At 39.7% G+C, this 13,004-nt stretch overlaps 1 protein-coding gene across 2 annotated transcripts in view; it reads right to left on the reverse strand.

Moving 5' to 3' along the window:
* Erc1 (ELKS/RAB6-interacting/CAST family member 1) overlaps positions 1-13,004 on the reverse strand; it is a 296,730-nt gene that overhangs the window by 21,558 nt on the left and 262,168 nt on the right. The gene's annotated exons all lie outside the window — the stretch shown is intronic.

Raw genomic sequence — 13,004 nt, forward strand, 5'->3', positions numbered from 1 at the left:
AAGTAAAGTCAAGGTTAATCTGAAATGAGAAGTTCAAATATTCCTTATGCCTCACAAACCAAGATGAAAACTCTCAGTACTACTACAATCTTCATAATTATAGACACAAACAATTTCACAGTGTTGTTTTCCAGAAAGTAAGGAAGGACTATGGCTGAGCATAACAATACCATATGGAGAACTCAGCACGGAGGTAGGAGACTAAACAGGACTTGTGTGTGCATGTGTATATGTGTACTTTAAATTTTGAATTATATTTTATTTATTATGTTGTATACAGGCATGTTAGCCATGGCATGTATGGGAGTCTAAGGACAACTTGTGGGAGTCAGTTATTTTCTTTCACTATGGAAGTTCTGAGGATTGAACTCAGGTCTTCAGTGATATCTTTATTGCCAAGTCATTTTGCTAGTCCAGACTAGCTTGTTTGTACAGAGATGTTGTTCCTGATGTCAAAAGCCTCTAATGACCCAACAAGTGATCTGTGCACTTCTTTATGAGCAGCTTTTAAAAGGCTGCTAGAGAAGATTGCTCATCTGAAAGCCTGGGCAACATACTTCGCATGGTCTTCTACCTCCTAGAATGGAAGAAAAATTCAGTCTCTGGAGAAGGTGCATGTTGTTCTTGGCTTAGATGTATAATGAGAGAACTCATTACTAAATCTGTCTCATTCTGGCTGAGTTCCCTTCATTCATTTCTCAGAGGCTATCTGATATTCTTTCTCTGCACACAGTGACTAGTAGATCTTTGCATAACACCGAGTACCTGACTCACAGCCAAGGCCCGAAACTCTCACTTGGAACATTGGTTCTGTGTTTTTCTTAAGAGACCTGCTGTAAATTTCTTTCTAGTTCTTTTTGTCCCAGATGAGTAACTATTCTTTGGATTCTCTTTGGGAGTATATTGACCGACGGATTCTGTTTCATGTTTCATGTGACAGCTTTGGGGACAAAACTCTGGCCAGGTATTGGCAGTGAGGTTACAGCCCAAGTTTTGCATTCCAGCATGTGGCTAGAGTAGCTGCTAAGCCTTGACAGCATAACCAGGCCATTCACCCTGGAAACTTGTACCTGCCGCATGCACTAGCCTGACACTTTTCTACTACCAAGACACCCCTATACCATCTCATATATAGAGACTAGATCATCTTCAAATAGAAAGAAACAAGGCCTGGTATTCATTTGAACAGTAACACCAACTTCTTTATGAATCCCACAATCTTTACCTCAAGTTTAGGATAATATAAAAACTAAACTAAGTCTGGATAGACAAATTACAGAAAAGTGAATCAGTGTGGCATCACTCTAATTTACACACACACACACACACACACACACACACACACACACACACCCCTGGTCAGTAGGTTGGTGGTAAGGTTCTGCAACAGCATTTTCTATATATGAGGCAGATCAACAGAGTCAATAAAAAAAGGAAAAGGTGTTCCAATCAAAGCAGATGTTTACAAAGTAAAGGGTTCAGACAGTTCTTTACAAACAACCCCAACTCCTCAGAAAAGATTGTGTTTCATCTGATACACATTCATCATGGAAAGAGTATGACTAAAAGAGGCTGGGATAGTGGTTTACTACTACTACTACCAGCATTCAGGAGTCTGAGGGAGGAGGACGGTGAGTGTGTTGGCTAGTCAGTCTTATGTCAATTTGACACAAACTAGAGTTATCTGGAGGGACCTTAATTGAGAAGATGCCTCCATAAGAAGTAGCTGGGGGGTGAGGTGGAAGGCTGGAAAGATGGCTCAGTGGTTAAGGGTACTGACTGTTCTTCCAGAGGTCTTGAGTTCAAATCCAGAAATCACATGGTGGCTTACAACTATCTGTAATGGGATCAATCTGATGCCCTCTTATGGTGTGTCTGAAGATAGCTAGACACACCATATACTTATATATATATATATACTTATATATAATAAATATTATATATTGCTTATATAATAAGTAAATTATGTACTTATTTTAATTATAGTTATAATATAAAATTATAATTACTTTATGTAATTATTTTATATAAAATTATACTTATTATAATATAAAAATAATTATATATATATTTGTTATATATAAATGTGTACTTATATATAATAAAGAAATAAATCTTTAAAAAAGCAGCAGCTGGGGGCCGTTTCCTCAATTACTGACTGATGGAAGAGGCCGGCCCGCCCTGGGTGGTGCCATCCCTCAGCTGGTGGCCATTGGTTCTCTAAGAGAGTAAGCTGAGCAAGCCATGGGAGCACAAGCAGGTGGGTAGTGCCTCCTGATGCTTCTGCATCAGCTCCTGCCTTCAGGATCCTGCCTTGTTGGAGCTCCTGTCCTGATTTCCTTCAATGAACAGTAATGTGAAAGTGTAAGCCAAGAAATCCTTTTCTCCTTCCCCAACTTGCTTTTGGTCATGGTGTTTTGTTGCAGCAATAGACAACCTAAGGAAGAAAATGTGTTTGCAGCAGTGTGATCCATTCTCAAAAATAAATGAATATTTTCCTATCTAATTCATATTAAAGGTAGAATATTAGCTATACAAAACAGTGGGGTTACTTTCTGATATCCCGCCCCCACCACAGTACTGAGAATCCAATCTAGGGCCTTTTCACATTAGCCAGTGGCATTGAGTTACGTCCCCAGATCTTCCTTTACTCTGTTTTGAGACAGTGTCTCATTAGGTTGCTCCAGGTTGGCCTTGAACTTGCAATGATCCTTCTGTTTCAGCCTCCTGTGCCATGAGGCCTGTGATAATTTTGTGCCCATATGTAATAGATTTTGATAATATTGATTTCCCAACTTTCCTGTCCTCCCTTCTACTTTCACATCTTCCCTACTTCCCATTTCGCTTGAGTTCACACCCAAGGAAAGACATGCTGTGTGTGTCTCTCTCTCTTTATATATATATATGTATATACATGTATGTAAAATATACACATATAAATAACATATACATATATTCATATATGTATATATATAATTTAAATATGAAAAAATTAAAAATAAACTTCTCAGGGTATAATTTTTATGACCAAAAGGTACCACCCAAATGTGAGTTTTCACCATTCTATGCTTCGGAGTGTGTCTATGTGCTGGTAATTGAACATAGGGATCATACGGACTGGGGAAGCACTCTATACTGGGCTAGGTCCTTAATTTTTTAATATAAATTTTGTGAAAGGGTCTTGCTCTGACAAACAAGTTGGCTTTGAACTTGTGATCTTCCTGCCTCAGCCTCAGAAGTAGCTGTGATAATGTTTAACTAGACCAAGTTCTACAGTTATATGTGTTAAGAAATATAATTACATGAGAAAAATTTTCATTCTAGCTCAGAGTTATTTCTTTGTAAGAGAATTTGTTGTAACAGATTCTCTAACTGACTGGTTTCAGGGGCCAGCTTTTGATTGTACTACAACAGTGGTTTGAAGGTGTTTGCTTTAACTTCATTTCCAGTTAGCTAAGAAAACTAGTGAGCTTTTGAAAGACTGAGAAACTATTTCTGTATTTTTCACAGTAGAGAGTGAAGGAGGATTCTACAACATACTATGTGTATGGCTCATTACCTATGAGTTCTAAACATACAGATTGTTTGACATTTTAATACCAGGACAGAACAAAAACACTCCCTACTCCATCACACTCATGCAATTAAGATGGCCTGTTTTTTCTCTTCTTACTCTACTCTTGGGAGTTTTTGTTTGTTTGGCTTGTTTCATCTTGAGACAGGGACTCCTTCCTAAAGCAAGTTGAAAGGAGATGCCACACAGGATCTGTAAGTATTGTCGTCTGTCCACACACAGCTTCAGTACATTATGACCTTGAAGCTGAAGTTGTGATCCTCCTGCTTCAGCCTCTTAAAGCTGGGATTATAGGTCAGTACCACTAAACCTGGTTCTCCTCTGGTCTAAGTGTAGGTTAGTTGGTTATAACACTCTGAGAAGTTAACCATGTCCTTATTATAAACATCGGATGAAAAGGTGCCAAAAGTTATTAGAAACTAAAGTATTTGTCTGTGAGGAACTAAAATTCCATTGTTTGGAAGATGTTTTTAAAATTATATTTCTTTGTGTGTTTGTGACATAGTGAGCATGCACATGTCAGAGGACAACTTGACAGGAAACTTTTCTCTCCTTCCACCATGTAGGTCCTGGGGATTGAACTGCAGTCAGCAGGCTCGGTGGGAAGTGCCTTTACCTGCTGAGCTATTTCTGCTCTTTCAGAAAACTGACGTTTGGTTCCCAGGACCCACTGTAGGTAGCTTACAACTGCCTGTAATTCTAACTCCAGGGGACCTGATATCTTCTTTTGGTCATCACCAGAAGAGGCGCCTGTACACACGCGCGCACACACACACACACACACACACACACACACGCACGCACGCACGCACACACACACACACACACACATGCACGCACATGTACACATACAGCTGTAAAAAGTTCCTATACATGTGTCAGCTATTCTCAGCCTTCCTAGAAAATTAATTCTCCATCTACCAAGAGTCTTCTGTGGCTGCTTACAATTGTGAATTGGTTATAAAAGCACTGTGTTACCTTTCTTATTTGCTGATATCTTCAGAGGCAGATTTGCTGCTTGTATATTAACTGTACAAATATTAGTGGATAGTTTTGATTTTTTTGTTGAGTTATTGTCCACTGCCTTTCAGTGTAGGATGTATCAGGAAAGCCCCACTATTAACTGATTGCCTAATGTCCCAGGCACACCTGTCTGACTGGTATTCTTTAATAGAGGCTCAACAGAGAGAGAAGGAGAGCAGAGAGTAATATTCACCACGTCTACATTTCTTCTCATTGAGCCATTCTCCTGGTCAATATTTTAGTTGACCAGGGTGGTGAAAGATGGAGTGTTAAATTCTTTGCAAAGCTGTGGAGCTATATATTACATTCTCACTTAAAACAGCTCATTCATGAAATAGTTCTTTAAAAATACCGAAGAACTGTATGGTCTATTTATTACATTGATCAGGTATACTGCCTATCAAGTCATAATTTTTTTTTAAAGATCTATTTACTTATTATATGTAAGTACACTGTAGCTGTCTTCAGACACTCCAAAAGAGGGCATCAGATCTCATTATGGATGGTTGTGAGCCACCATGTGGTTGCTGGGATTTGAACTCAGGATCTTTGGAAGAGCAGTCAGTACCCTTAACCACTGAGCCATCTCTCCAGCCCTATCAAGTCATAATTAATGAAAAGAAAAAATTAATCCAGTTTAGCATTTAGTGAATGCCTGAGTGGTATGCTGTATTCTAACCAAAGGGAATATATGAAGATGTAGTTCTACTGTATATTAAAAGAACTTATGAGATAAGTGATTAATGTTTTAGGTATATATAATAGTTAAATTGTATAATAACTTTATCCTTGTTTTAGTCTTTAATTTTGAAACCAATGTCAAGAACCCTTGAATTGCTAAATAAATTATTTGCCTTGGTTGAGATTTAGTCTGACTTACTCTTCAAATATGTTTATGAAATCCAAGCTTTTTATTTTGAATCATTTGGGATGTTGCCTTTGAAACAATGAGCCTTGCCACCCGAAAGGACAGCCAAGCGATGACTAGACTCTACACATGTTTGGTGTTGGAGTCATCCCTAACTAATCCTAACAGAAAACAAGAGAAGGCAGAGTAACTCTCACTTTTTACATCAAGAAATATATTGGATAGAACATGGCAGCAAGTTCTAGATTGCACCTAGATTTAGCTGGAAGCAGATAGTACAGCCCCTTTTATTTAACAGACATCAGTAAACACCTAACATTCTAAAGATAAAAATAAGATGTAAGGGCCAGAAGTTAAAGTGAGTGTTCAGAGCTGAGCCCCAGTCCTCCCCTCACGGCTCTCCATCTCTGTCTGGCAATACAGATCACACACTGTGACCATTATGCATTTATTTTCCACAATACATAAAAAAAATCTCCCAGGAACACTTGTTGTGAGATAAATCATTTGTTTCAATTTGAAGCTTGTTCATAAAAGAAGAGAAACTCCCAGAATGTTATCCATATTATGAATGTTGACAAATGACTCAGGGTTTGGCTCTGTGCTAGACAGGATCTGTGTCCTCAGGATCTTTGGGATGGCCTCGCATCACCACATTAATAAGAGATACCTGGTTACTGCCATCTGTTTAATAAAGTTTTTGGACTAGAAAGTCACTGGGCCCCTCACCCTCTCTACAGAGAGGGGACATAGGGAGACACTGAGCATGCAGGGACAAGGAGGAGTGCAGACCCAGGGTCCCTTGGGTCAAGAACAAATGTGTTAGGAGGCAGCCCTTGGGCACACCTGTGAAGAATTATCTAGCTTTGTTAGTTTTGTTCATGTCTCTGAGGGATTATCTTGGTGGTTAGGTCAATTGAGGTGGGAATCCCACCATCAATATGGGCAGTACTCATCCCTGGGCTCACATCCTAGACTGCATCATGAGGAGAGTTAGTAAACATAAACATTGCGTGCTGTTCACTGCGTCCTGAGTGCAGTTGTCAATGAGGAGTTGCTTCCAGCTTCTGCAGCAGGACTTCTCTACAATGGACTGACTCTGAACTGTGAGTTCTTTAAGTTGCTTTGTCAGGATATTTTATCACAGCAGCAACAACTAACCAGATACCTTGTAGTCTACATGCAGTAAACAACCTGCTCAATATGGGAACCATACAACTCTGAGGGACTCCTGGTCTTCCTTAAAGCAGTTTTATGTAGTCCAAACTGGCTTTGAATTTACTATGTACCTGAAGATGGCCTTGAACTTGTAGATCCTCTTCCCTCTACCTTCCAAGAATTGAGATTTCAGGCATGTACTATCAAACTTAGTTGAGTGATTCTTTAAAAAATATTATTTGAAAACCCAAAATGACCCCTAGTCTGGTGCCACATGACCCAGGTGGGCAGGGCAAGTCTGAAATGACCTTGGTCAAGGGTCAGGTGGTCTGGGTAGCAGAGCACCAGAAACTACTCAGATCCAGTACCAAGTGGCTCAGGAAGGCAGACCACTCAAGACAACTCCCAGTCTTGGGTTGAATGCTATGCAGTGGTGTAGACAAGGGAGCCACCTTGCCACCTCCAACAGGCAGAACTGCCACCTCCAACCTTGTCAAGGTCATGGGAGCAGGAGAACTGGCTCTGAACCTCACGTGGGCAGCACAGCAGAAATGGCCCTGCTTAGTCCCAGCCTGGTGCCACATAACACAGGTAGGTAGGGCAAGCCTGAAATGACCCCAGTCAGGTGCCAGGGAGAGCTGGTGGGCTCATCAGCTCATCCTCCACCCAGGCCTAGATCATCCCCAACATCTACACCATCTGTGAGCTGCTGGAATGCATGAAGGTGCTGGTCCTACAGATCCAAAGCGGCAGGATCCCCATGACACAAAACAACAGGAAGTCTGGCAGAGGATCCAGTACTGATAGAGTAGCAGAAGTCAGAGACCTCAAACCAGGTCAATGACTCATTGCAAAATGTGGACAAAGAGTATACTGTAGGACACACTGTGACATAATACAAAAACACGAGACAGCTTCCACAATAGACTTTTTTTTTTTTCTTTTGGGGAGGTTGCAAAGGCAGAGAGTGGGTACAAAGGGACAGGAGGATGAGAGGGGTTTGCTCTGCATGATGTGAAGTTCATAAAAAAATTCAATAAAAAATGTTGTGTGTGTGTGTGTGTGTGTGTGTGTGTGAGATGTCTTTAGGGTTGGGAATGTGCCAGGTGATGAATGTGGAGGTTAGAGAACAACTTGCAGGACTCTGTCCTCTTTTTTATAGCATGGTAGACTTTATTAAACTCAGGTCCTTAGGACTGGCAGCAATATTCATTATCCTCTGTGCTGTTCTGGCAGCCCTGGGAGTCTATCTTAGGCTGCCCTGTGGGCATCAGCAGCTATATGCTTTAAGAGATTCTATGCCTGACAGAGAGATAGCAAACTGTACTTGGGTCATCCACAGGGTCAAGCCTCTCTGCCTTGTCCATTTTACCAAGAATTAGGGCTGATAGGCTTCTGTTATATGTCCAGCTAATAAACAATTAGACATCTCAAATATGCATCCTTTCAAAGAACTGCTAAAGCCATTCTAAGGAGATGGGTTTCCTTCAAACATCTTGAGTTCAGGGTTATATAAGTGGTATACATGAATGGTTTCAACTTCTCCAGATTTGGTTAATATGCTGTCTCACCACTCACACATTTCTGTGAACGAGAACTAAAACAAGGTTCATGTGTTTCTAAAAACATACGCATTCACTACCAGCCCAGGGAATAGAATCTGAGTGGCTGAGACTGGGCTGTTGTCAGCAGGAGCCTCTGCTGTATGCTGGGAGGTCCTAGAGTCACGACAACTTGCAGCTCTGGAAAGCACAGCTGTTTGCTTGGCAGTTTAATCTTGTGTGCTCCCCGTCAATTACTATATTCATGACATTTTATTAGCTATCCTGGAATTGAAGGAACTTAGATGATGCTTTGTAACCTATGAGTTTAACCAAGAACTGATTTGGATTGGTGTGGTCACTGACACCTGTAATCCTAGCACTCTGGGCACTGAAACTGAGACTAAGACTGCCAGCCTGGTATACATATAAAGGCCTGGTTACAAAACAGACAAAACAGACAGAACAGAGCTGCACTTACTTTGGACACTGCTATAGCAACAGCTGATGTGGAATCCAGCAACTCACAGCCTGTTAAACACAAGTAATAATAGTGTGTGTCTGTCTGTTTATCTCTCCAGAGTCTCCCTATGTTGTCTAGGGTAGCCTTGAACTTGCAATCTTCCTGTCCCAAACTCCTAAGTGCTAGAATTCTAGGTGTGCTCTGCCTAGCAAAGTATTCTACATTCTTTAGGGCAAGCAGCATGGTCATTGTGGCTATGGTTAGAAATGGTTATTTAAATACAGTGGTCAGAAGCAGGCAGCCCTTGCTTGGTGACATCATGCACTAATCACTGGGTATCCGGTTTCAGAGGCTGCCCTCTGACATGGGGTTTGGGTGTAGAGGGAGGGAGGAAGAGAGAGAGGGACAAAGGGAAAACAAATGTGTGTAAGGTGCTGTCTGTGCCACCTAGGTTATATGCTACAAAATCTTCAGTACATTGTGAAACAGTACAGAATAGCTAAGCAATATAATGCTATTTCTGAAGATAAGCTCAAGTTTTGGAGACAGATGGACTGGCTGAATTCTAGAACCTGCTATACTCTAGTAGAGAGGCCTACAACACTGGCAAAGAGAACCTCTGCTTTGTTAACTTCCACAATAATTATCAGCTAGGGTTCATTACCTATACAATGGGAATGCTCATAGCTGTTCTGTGAGGGTTCAAGTACATGTAAAATAAACCCCAGTGCTCAGATGAACCAGGGACTGGAAAAGGAGCAGAGGAAACCAGGAACTGGAAAATTAGTTTGCGGACCACATTTAGCTCTGCTGCCTGTTTCTGTATGGTTCTGAGTTAAGGATGCTTTATATATTTTTCTTTTGGACACAGGTTGTTCCTTCCTAAGTAGCCCAGGTTGACTTCAAACTCAGGAGCCCTATGCCTGAGCCTTGCAAATGTTGGGATTATAGGCTTGTACTGCCCAAGTCCAAGTATTCTTTTTATTTTGTCATTTCCAATTGTCAAAAAGAAAAATCTAAAGAATATTTTGTGATACACAGAAACTACATAAAAACCAATTTTAGAGTCCACCAAGTTTTATTAATTTATAGCCACACTCAATTGCTTATATGTGTTTATAAATACATAGTGTTTAAACACTATGACAGAGAAGCAGATAATATGGGATTTGTAAAGTGTAAAGCATTTACTATTTAGAAACTTTAGAAAATATTTGTAAGTTCATATGCTGGAGAGACAGGTAAATGACTAAGAGTCTTGGCTGCCCTTCCAGAGGTCCCTGTTTTAATTCTCAGCACCAACATAGCAGTTTACAACTATCTAATTCCAGTTTCAATGGATTTGAGATTCTTCCAGCTGCTGTGGATATTTGTGCACAAATATATATGCAGACAAAACACCCATATACACAAGAATAAAAAAAAATCTTTTTTTTTTTTTTTTTTTTTTTTGGTTTTTCAAGACAGGGTTTCTCTGTGTAGTCCTGGCTGTCCTGGAACTCACTCTGTAGACCAGGCTGTCCTTGAACTCAGAAATCCGCCTGCCTCTGTCTCCCAAGTGCTGGGATTACAGGCGTGCACCACCATGCCCGGCTGCAGAATAAAAAAATCTTAAGAAAATTGCAAATTCTTATAACAGTTCAATCTCAGACAACAGAGAAAACTAACATTAGAGAAGAAATTCTTATAACTTTTCATCAATTAGTTAATAATTATTTTAAAATATCTATTTGTAAAAGGTATTATTACTGTTTTCAGCAGTAATAATGACTACAAGAAGATTTAGATTTGGCAACAGTCATAAAAAGAAATGTCTGAAGTACTACAATCTTTACCAATAAATAAAATCATGATACAGTTGAATTATCAAAATACTAATGAGTTTGTAAAGTAAAACTTCAAGTCATTGAACAAAGAAATTGAGAAGGATATTAAAAGATGGAACGACCATCCTTCTTCATGCATTGGTAGGATTAATACGGTAAAAACGACCATCTTACCAAAAGCAAGCTACAGATTCAGTGTAATAACCATCAAAATTCTAACACAATTCTTCATAGATCTTGGAAGGGTAATTTTTAGGTTCATATGAAACCGCAAGGGCTGGGGAGATGCCTCAGTGGTTAAGAGCACTGACTGCTCTTCTAGAGGTCCTGAGTTCAATTCCCAGCAACCACAGAGTGGCTTACAGCCATCTACAATGTGATCTGATGCCCTCTTCTGGTGTGTCTGAAGACAGCTACAGTGTACTCACATTAAATAAATAAATCTTTCAGATGTTAAAAAACAAAACAAAACAAAACAACAAAAAAGCCCCCCCCCCCAAACCAAAACCAAAACCAAAAACCCCAGGATAGCTAAAACAATTCTGAATAATAAAGGAACTGCTGTGGGTATTGCCATCCCCAATTTCACGGTGTATTACGGAGGTATAGTAATAAAAACTGAATGGTATTGGTACAGATTAGACATGTTGTTTAATGTAATTAATAGAAGACCCAGACATAAATATGGACATCTGATTGTTTTTTAAATAATAAGGCCAGAAATAGTAGAAAAGAGACAGGCTCTTCAACAAACAGTACTGGTCAGACTGGATGGCTGCAGCAAAGGAATCCAAATAGACCTATACACTATGTACAAACTCAAGTCCAAAGGATAAAAAAAACCCTCAAATTAAAATTAGATACATCAAACCTGACTGAAGAGAATGTGGGGGTACAGCCTTGAACTTATTGGCACAGGAAAAGACTTTCTGAACAGAAGACCAATAGCACTGGCCCTAAGATCAACAATTAATAAATAGGACCTCATGGAACTTAGAAGCCTAGCATTAACTGTAGTGTAAACTGGATGATCGAGCCCAAGGCAAGGCTGTGGATAATTGCAGCCCTCAGTGATAATTTGACTCTGCTAGCCAAGTAAGAAGAAGTATCCCAGAAAACAAAAATAATGCATGTTTCCTGGGGCTGGACAGAAAGCTCAGTGGTTAAGAGCATTTGCCACTTTTCCAGAGAACCTGAGTTCAGTTTCCAGCACCCACATGGAGGCTCACAACTCTTTTAACTCAAGTGCCCGGGTTTGATGCCTTTTTCTGCCCTCCTATGGCACAATGCACATACAATGTATACATGTAGGCAAAATACTGACAGACACAACATAAAAATAAAATTTAAAATAAATGAATGTTTAGTGCTCTCTCTTGTTAGCATATTTTGGCATGTGTTGCACAGCACTGTCTACAGTGAACCTGTGTAGAAAAGGCACTAAGCGTCTTTTATGCTTCTATGCCTTTGCTGTCCCTGACTTGGGTAAGGTCAGTCTGTCTGGCAGATGTCTGCTGCTGCTTTAAGAGTTAGCTCAAATATCGTAGTCCATTTTAACCACTGAGTCTCTACAGAGGTTTCCTATGGCAATTTGTAAAATTTTTGTTGTTGTAGAAAATCTGTTCTGTAGTGTTTAATGGTCTCAAAACATTTATTTACTCCCCATGAATCTGGCATATCATAGGAACACAGGGTATGTCCAGAAAATATTTATGGATTAATTTTATTTCTTACTCTAATCAGTTTTAAAACAAAATAATGAAAGTTTTAAGCCACATACACTAACTGAAATTCTATGTTAAACTGAGGACTCAGGTGTAAACAGCAAAGGAGTGCGCAGAATGTGCTTTTAACTTGTTAAAACATGGCATATAGTGCTAAACACCCGGATTCCATCCCAGGAGGATAGAACAATATGAATGCTAGATTTTAAAATAGTGACCAACCAACAAAATGATGAGCAAATTTAAGATGTTTTCATTTGAAATCCAGAGTGTCAAATGCAAAATCTGAATAACTTACTTCATAGTCACAGGAAAAGCAGCTAAAGACCATTCTAAGTTTGCCAACTACCTCCTTATACTAAAAGTTTGTGATTCCCATCCTGAAATCTAGGAAGAAACAGCCACAGTTGACCATCTTTCAATGAACTCTTGTTAACTAGTGTTTTGCCTTAAAATCTGAATTTTCACTGAAAGAATGAGCCATCTGTTTTGAATATTTTCTAGACTAAGCCTCTATTTGTACACTGCTTTGATCTCTTGGCATAATGGGAAAGCAGTGATGCCGTCCAGCTACACCTCAATCAGCTCTGCTCATTTAATTTATGCCAGAAACACTAACTGCCAGACCCAGCTGGAGACTCGGTCTTATCCTAGCATTAGGAAGAGGGAGATAGATCACAGGAGAAGGGCTCTTCAGTTTTGGTTGATGATACAGTTCTGGGTCCAAGAAAATGTTCATTTAACCATAAATACCTAAGAATCCTACCAGAGTAGATGTATTAAAAAATAATTGTGGGGAGTCAAGGACAAGTTAACAGAAGTAGTGC

This window comes from Apodemus sylvaticus, chromosome 2 (genome assembly GCF_947179515.1).
Source record: "Apodemus sylvaticus chromosome 2, mApoSyl1.1, whole genome shotgun sequence".
Classification (NCBI taxonomy): Eukaryota; Metazoa; Chordata; class Mammalia; order Rodentia; family Muridae; genus Apodemus; species Apodemus sylvaticus.